We start from the raw sequence: 9,551 nt of genomic DNA, 5'->3' as shown, positions 1-9,551 counted from the left end.
CAACGACACCAAGTACAAGAAGTAGAACTACAACAGCTGGAACTACAACATCATCATCAGTGCAGAGTACGACAACTTCAACTGTACCATCTACACAAGCATTGCCTTCTACAAGTCTTTCTGGTGTAATTTCAAGTGCTACTACCACTGGCCCAAGTATCAGCACAACGGCAGGAACTACATATGCAACATCTGGTCTAAGTGCGACAACTTTATCACCTTTCACAAGTACGTCTGTAACTCCAAGTGGAAGCACCAGTAGCCCAACTGTAAGCACAGGGACAGAAACAAAAACGCCAACGTCAGTGCCCAGCACAATTTCAAGTGTAGCATCTACACAATCATTCCTTTCTACAAGCACTTCTGGTGTACCTTCCAGTGCTACCACCACTGGACCAAGTATTAGCACAACGACACCAAGTACAGCAAGTGGAACTACAACAGCTGGAACTACAACACCATCATCAGTGCAGAGTACGACAACTTTAACTGTACCATCTACACAAGCATTGCCTTCTACAAGTTTTTCTGATGTAAGTTTAGGTGCTACTACCACTGGCCCAAGTATCAGCACAACGACAGGAACTACATCTGCAACGTCTGGTCTAAGTACGACAACTTCATCATCTTTCACAAGTACGTCTGTCACTCCAAGTGCAAGCACCAGTAGCCCAACTGTAAGCACAGGGACAGAAACAAAAACGCCAACGTCAGTGCCCAGCACAATTTCAAGTGTAGCATCTACACAATCATTCCTTTCTACAAGTACTTCTGGTGTACCCCCCAGTGCTACCACCACTGGACCAAGTATTAGCACAACGACACCAAGTACAACAAGTGGAACTACAACAGCTGGAACTACAACACCATCATCAGTGCAGAGTACTACAACTTCAACTGTACCATCTACACAAGCATTGCCTTCTACAAGTCCTTTTGGTTTAACTTCAAGTGCTACTACCACTGGTCCTAGTATCAGCACAACGACAGGAACTACATCTGCGACGACTGGTCTAAGTACGAGAACTTCATCACCTTTCACAAGTACGTCTGTAACTCCAAGTGCAAGCACCAGTAGCCCAACTGTAAGCACAGGGACAGAAACAACAACGCCAACGTCAGTACCGAGCACAACTTCTAGTGTAGCATCTACACAATCATTTTTTTCTACAAGTACTTCTGGTGTACCTTCCAGTGCTACCAACGCTGGCCCAAGTATTAGCACAACGACACCAAGTACAACAACTGGAAATACAACAGCTGGAACTACAACACCATCATCAGTGCAGAGTACAAACACTTCAACTGTACCATCTACACAAGCATTGCCTTCTACAAGTCCTTCTGGTGTAACTTCAAGTGCGACATCGCCTGGCCGTAGTAGCAGCACTACGGGAAGAACTACATCTGCAACGTCTTTTCTAAGTACGGCAATCTCCTCACCTTTTACAAGTACGTCTGCTGTAACTTCCACTGCAAGCTCCAGTAGCCCAACTGTCAGCATAGCAACAGAAACAACAACGCCAACGTCAGTGCCCAGCACAACTTCAAGTGTAGCATCTACACAATTATTCCTTTCTACAAGTATTTCTGGTGTACCTCCCAGTGCTACCAACGCTGGTCCAAGTATTAGCACAACGACACCAAGTACAACAAGTGGAACTACAACAGCTGAAACTACAACACCATTATCAGTGCAGAGTACGACAACTTCAACTGTACCATCTACACAAGCATTGCCTTCTACAAGTTCTTCTGGTGTAACTTCAAGTGCTACTACCACTGGCCCTAGTATCAGCACAACGACAGGAACTACATCTGCGACGACTAGTCTAAGTACGACAACTTCATCACCTTTTTCAAGTACGTCTGTAACTCCAAGTACAAGCACCAGTAGCCCAACTGTAAGGACAGCATCAGAAACAAAAACGCCAACGTCAGTGCCGAGCACAACTTCAAGTGTAGCACCTACACAATCATTCCTATCTACAAGCACTTCTGGTGTACCTCCCAGTGTTACCAACACTGGCCCAAGTATTAGCACAACGACACCAAGTACAACAAGTGGAACTACAACAGCTGGAACTACAACACCATCATCAGTGCAGAGTACGACAACTTCAACTGTACCATCTACAAAAGCATTCCCTTCTACAAGTTCTTCTGGTGTAACTTCAAGTGCTACTACCACTGGCCCTAGTATCAGCACAACGACAGGAACTACATCTGGGACGACTGGTCTAAGTACGACAACTTCATTACCTTTTACAAGTACGTCTGTAACTCCAAGTACAAGCACCAGTAGCCCAACTGTAAGCACAGCAACAGAAACAACAACGCCAACGTCAGTGCCCAGCACAACTTTAAGTGTAGCATCTACACAATCATTCCTTTCTACAAGTACTTCTGGTGTACCTCCCAGTGCTACCAACACTGGCCCAAGTATTAGCACAACGACACCAAGTACAACATCTGGAACTACAACAGCTGGAACTACAACACCATCATCAGTGCAGAGTACAACAATTTCATCTGTACCATCTACACAAGCATTGCTTGCTACAAGTCCTTCTGGTGTAACTTTAAGAACTACTACCACTGGTCCTAGTATCACCACAAGGACAGGAACTACATCAGCGAAGACTGGTCTAAATGCGACAACTTCATCACCTTTTACAAGTACGTCTATAACTCCAAGTGCAAGCACCAGTAGCCCAACTGTAAGCACAGGGACAGAAACAAAAATGCCAACGTCAGTACCGAGCACAACTTTAAGTGTAGCATCTACACAATCATTCCTTTCTAAAAGTACTTCTGGTGTACGTCTCAGTGCTAACAACACTGGCCCAAGTATTAGCACAACGACACCAAGTACAACAAGTGGAACTACAAGAGCTGGAACTACAACACCATCATCAGTGCAGAGTACAACAACTTCAACTGTACCATCTACACAAGCATTGCCTTCTACAAGTCCTTCTGGTGTAACTTCAAGTGCGACATCGCCTGGCCGTAGTAGCAGCACTACGGGAAGAACTACATCTGCAACGTCTTTTCTAAGTACGGCAATCTCATCACCTTTTGCAAGTACGTCTGCTGTAACTTCCACTGCAAGCTCCAGTAGCCCAACTTTGAGCACAGCAACAGAAACAACAACGCCAACGTTAGTGCTGAGCACAGCTTCAAGTGCAGCATCTACACAATCATTCCTTTCTACAAGTATTTCTGGTGTACCTCCCAGTGTTACGAACACTGGCCCAAGTTTTAGCACAACGACACCAAGTACAACAACTGGAACTACAACAGCTGAAACTACAACAGTTAGAACTACAACACCATCATCAGTGCAGAGTACAACAATTTCAACTGTACCTTCTACACAAGCATTGCCTTCTGCAAGTACTTTTGCTTTAACTCCGAGTGCTACTACCACTGGCCCATACATTAGCACAACGGAAGCTAATACAGCAACCGGATCTACAACAGCTAAAACTACAACACCATATTCAGTGCAGAGTACAACAACTTCAACTGTACCATCTACACAAGCATTGCCTTCTACAAGTATTTCTGTAACTTTAAGTGCGACATCGACTGGCCCTAGTATTAGCACAACGACGGAAACTACATCTGCAACGTCCGGTCTAAGTACGGCAAGCTCCTTTCCTTTTACAAGGACGTCTGCTGTAACTTCCACTGCAAGCACCAGTAGCCCGACTGTCAGCATAGAAACAGAAAAAACAACATCAGGTTTAGGATCCACGCAAACGTCAGCCACAAGTACATCTGGTGTAGCTCCCAGTTCTACCATCACTGGCTCCAGTATAAACACGAGCACAGAAACAACCACGCCAACATCTGTGCAGAATACAGATACAACCACAGCACCAGTGACAACTTCGGGTGTAGGATCCACGGAAACGTTACTTACAAGTACACCTGGTGTAGCTCCCAGTTCTACCATCACTGGCTCCAGTATAAGCACCAGCACAGAAACAACCACGCCAGCACCTGTGCAGAATACAGATACAACCACAGCACCAGTGACAACTTCAGGTCTAGGATCCACGCAAACGTCACCCACAGGTACATCTGGTGTAGCTCCCAGTTCTTCCATCACTGGCACCAGTGTTACCACGACCATAGAAACGTACACACCATCGGCTGTGCAGAATACAGATACAACCACAGCACCAGTGACAACTTCGGGTCTAGGATCCACGCAAATTTCACTTACAAGTACATCTGGTGTAGCTCCCATTTCTAACATCACTGGCTCCAGTATAAGCACGAGCACAGAAACGACCACGCCAACATCTATGCAGAATACAGACACAACCACAGCACCAGTGACAACTTCGGGTCTAGGATCCACGCAAACGTCACTTACAAGTACACCTGGTGTAGTTCCCAGTTCTACCATCACTGGCTCCAGTGTAAGCACGAGCACAGAAACAACCACGCCAACGGCTGTGCAGAATACAGACACAACTACAGCACCAATGACAACTTCGGGTCTACGGTCCACGCAAACGTCACTTACAAGTACACCTGGTGTAGCTCCCAGTTTTAGCATCACTGGCTCCAGTATAAGCACGAGAACAGAAACAAAAACGCCAACAGCCGTGCAGAATACAGACACAACCACAGCACCAGTGACAACTTCGGGTCTAGGATCCACGCAAATTTCACTTACAAGTACATCTGGTGTAGCTCCCAGTTCTACCATAACTGGCTCCAGTATAAGCACGAGCACAGAAACAACCACGCCAGCATCTGTGCAGAATACAGACACAACCACAGTACCAGTGACAACTTCGGGCCTAGGATCCACGCAAACGTCATTCACAGGTAAATCTGGTGTAGCTCCCAGTTCTACCATTACTGGCTCCAGTGTTACCACGACCACAGAAACGACCACGCCAACGGCTGTGCAGAATACAGATACAACCACAGCACCAGTGACAACTTCAGGTCTAGGATCCACGGAAACGTCACTTACAAGGACATCTGGTGTAGCTCCCAGTTCTACCAACGCTGGCTCAAGTGTAAGCACGAGCACAGAAACAACCACGCCAACACCTGTGCAGAATACGGACACAACCACAGCACCAGTGACAAGTTTGAGTCTAGGATCCACGCAAACGTTACTTGCAAGTACATCTGGTGTAGCTCCCAGTTCTAGCATCACTGGCTCCAGTATTACCACGAGCACAGAAACGACCACGCCAACGGCTGTGCAGAATACAGATACAACCATAGCACCAGTGACAACTTTGGGTCTAGGATCCACGCAAACGTCACTTACAAGTACATCTGGTGTAGCTCCCAGTTCTACCATCACTGGCTCCAGTATAAGCACGAGCACAGAAACAAAAACGCCAACGGCCGTGCAGAATACAGACACGACCACAGCACCAGTGACAACTTCGGGTCTAGGATCCACGCAAAGGTTACTTGCAAGTACATCTGGTGTAGCTCCCAGTTTCGGCATCACTGGCTCCAGTATAAGCACGGGCACAAAAACAACCACGCCAACATCTGTGCAGAATACAGATACAACCACAGCACCAGTGACAACTTCGGGTCTAGGATCCACGCAAACGTCACCCACAAGTACATCTGGTGTAGCTCCCAGTTCTACCATCACTGGCTCCAGTATTACCACGACCACAGAAACGTACACGCCAACGGCTGTGCAGAATACAGATACAACCACAGCACCTGTGACAACTTCAGGTCTAGGATCCACGCAAACGTCACTTACAAATACACCTGGTGTAGATCACAGTTCTACCATCACTGGCTCCAGTATACGCACGACCACAGAAACGACCACGCCAACGGCTGTGCAGTATACAGACACAACCACAGTACCAGTGACATCTTCGGGTCTAGGATCCACGCAAATTTCACTTACAAGGACCTCTGCTGTAGCTCCCAGTTCTACCAACGCTGGCTCAAGTGTAAGCACGAGCACAGAAACAACCACGACAACACCTGTGCAGAATACGGACACAACCACAGCACCAGTGACAACTTCGGGTCTACGGTCCACGCAAACGTCACTTACAAGTACACCTGGTGTAGCTCCCAGTTCTAGCATCACTGGTTCCAGTATAAGCACGAGCACAGAAACAAAAACGCCAACGGCCGTGCAGAATACAGACACAACCACAGCACCAGTGACAACTTTGGGTCTAGGATCCACGCAAACATCACCCACAAGTACATCTGGTGTAGCTCCCAGTTCTAGCATCACTGGCTCCAGTATAAGCACGAGCACAGAAACAACCACGCCAACATCTGTGCAGAATACAGACACAACCACAGCACCAGTGACAACTTCGGGCCTAGGACCCACGCAAACGTCACTTACAAGTACACCTGGTGTAGCTCCCAGTTCTACCATCACTGGCTCCAGTATAAGCACGAGCACAGAAACAGCCACGCCAGCGGCTGTGCAGAATACAGACACAACCACAGCACCAATGACAACTTCGGGTCTAGGATCCACGCAAACGTCACTTACAAGTACACCTGGTGTAGCTCCCAGTTCTAGCATCTCTGGCTCCAGTATAAGCACGAGCACAAAAACAAAAACGCCAACGGCCGTGCAGAATACAGACACAACCACAGCACCAGTGACAACTTCGGGTGCAGGATCCACGCAAATTTTACTTACAAGTACATCTGGTGTAGCTCCCAGTTCTACCATAATTGGCTCCAGTATAAGCACCAGCACAGAAACAACCACGCCAGCACCTGTGCAGAATACAGATACAACCACAGCACCAGTGACAACTTCGGGTCTAGGATCCACGCAAACGTCACCCACAGGTACATCTGGTGTAGCTCCCAGTTCTAGCATCACTGGCTCCAGTATAAGCACGAGCACAGAAACAAAAACGCCAACGGCCGTGCAGAATACAGACACAACCATAGCACCAGTGACAACTTCAGGTCTAGGATCCACGCAAACGTCACTTACAAATACACCTGGTGTAGTTCACAGTTCTACCATAACTGGCTCCAGTATAAGCACGAGCACAGAAACAACCACGCCAGCACCTGTGCAGAATACAGATACAACCACAGCACCAGTGACAACTTCGGGTGTAGGATCCACGCAAACGTTACTTGCAAGTACATCTGGTGTAGCTCCAGTTCTGCCATCACTGGCTCCAGTATAAGCACGAGCACAAAAACAACCACGGCAACACCTGTGCAGAATACAGAGACAACCACAGCACCAGTGACAACTTCGGGTCGAGGATCCACGCAAACGTCACCCACAAGTACATCGGTGTAGCTCCCAGTTCTACCATCACTGGCCCTAGTATTACCACGACCACAGAAACGACCACGCCAACGGCTGCGCAGAATACAGATACAGCCATAGCACCAGTGACAACTTTAGGTCTAGGATCCACGCAAACGTCACCCACAAGTACATCTGGGGTAGCTCCCAGTTCTACCATCACTGGCCCTAGTAATACCACGACCACAGAAACGACCACGCCAACGGCTGTGGCAGAATACAGATACAACCATAGCACCAGTGACAACTTTAGGTCTAGGATCCACGCAAACGTCACTTACAAGTACATCTGGTGTAGCTCCCAGTTCTACCATCACTGGCTCCACTATAAGCACGAGCACAGAAACAAACCACGCCAGCGGCCGTGCAGAATACGGACACAGCCACAGCTCCAGTGACAACTTCAGGTCTAGGACCCACGCAATCGTCACTTACAAGGACATCTGGTGTAGCTCCCAGTTCTACCAACGCTGGCTCAAGTATAAGCACGAGCACAGAAACAACTACGCCAACACCTGTGCAGAATACAACCACAGCACCAGTGACAACTTCAGGTCTCGGATTCACGCAAAGATTTCTTACCACAACACCTCTTTCCATGATTTCTGTTGGAACCTCCAGTGCTTCTTCTATTGGTCTTAGTGTTAGTATATCAAGAGGAACGACAGCGTCAACAACAGTACAGAGTACAGAGGCTAGTACTGAATCATCTGCGTAGGTAAGCATTTTTATAATTATTGTCTTTTGTCCCTGCTGCTTCAAGGAAAATTCGGAATTGATAGAAAACAACGATAAAAAAATGTTTGTAAACAACAACAAAGCAACCGCCTTCTACTGATAGTATTTGTATGGTATGTTATTTGTTTATAAAGTCTAGTGTCGCCATGGTATTAGTCATTTATAACTGTAATAAAAATGCAGAAACTAATAAAGGCGCTCTAACAACATACGGCTACAATCACAACTCTGACACGACAACATGTACTCTTAAATCGAGTCACAGTAAGTGTTTCGAGAGTTTCGGAGAGAAACTGCCTCTAATGTGTTGGATCGACGGTAAGGACCATTTACCGCATCTTCCCACGCGCATTAAAGCTTCCCTAGGGTAAATCAATATTAACCCGATAATCTCCATAATCAGCTAACCTGTTCTGAGTCTCGCCGAAGCAAAAACCATCATGACAATCGCACAAATTCACAAAATAATACATTTCACAATAAATTAAACAGGTGATTTAGTTAATCATTGTGGTTCATTGAACTCCAGATTCTGACAGCATTAGATAATTTAATTCTTATACCATCATCAAGGGAAGTGACCTATGCGTTACAAAAATACGGAATACAGCAGGGTTAGCATGGCCTGTAACACACGGAATATGGCGTCCCTAAAACCGCCAACGCATTACTGATGTATGGAAAGAAAGCTTGACTCATGATGCAGCATCTTTGTGTTTTATTGGTGACGGGAATAGACAAAGGAAAATCGATTCCAGTCACTTAAATCGCCTAACACGGAAGAAAACCGGTACAATTTGTGAACAAAAAGGAAATCCAGTGCACTACTATCGAGCGACCTTACGGCAGATGATGTTACAGGCAGATCAAACCCTGAACACACACTGAGGCTTCTCTAATGTGTACAGCACAGGCCACAGGAGACAATCGCTGTACTTTCACAGTAATTTTGAGACCATTTACGCCCATCTATTGCTTGCGACCACAAGAACATAATACAGGACATTTTAAAGTTACATACATGGCCCAGAAATGCCTACAAGCGAATGCCATGGCTTATCCAAAATAAAGCCAAACAAAAAGAGAGTCTAGATTTTCGTTCCCGGGATCCCGAATTAAGTGGTTGCTTGTTTTAGGTAGCAGGCTATGCACTAACTGTAGGGAGCGGATAGCCTTTACCCACAGGCGCTCGAATCCAGCCTGTAAACCCTATACATGCCACGTACCACCCTCCTACAGATATATAAGAAGTTAGGGTATGAAATGACTTAAGACCGGCACCACGCGATGTCGCAGTTATTTGTGCTAACTGAGCCTACTAGACGTCGGTGGCGTCCGGTTACCATCTTACTCTGATATATATATATATATATATATATATATATATATATTATATATATATATATAATATATATATATATATCCCATTTAGTTAATTAATAGAGACAAATTTCTAGTCTAAGAAAGATGGCGCGTGGAACCTGCCGATGTT

This window comes from Liolophura sinensis, chromosome 1 (assembly GCF_032854445.1).
Source record: "Liolophura sinensis isolate JHLJ2023 chromosome 1, CUHK_Ljap_v2, whole genome shotgun sequence".
NCBI lineage: Eukaryota > Metazoa > Mollusca > Polyplacophora > Chitonida > Chitonidae > Liolophura > Liolophura sinensis.
Note: the sequence above shows the minus strand (reverse complement) of the source record.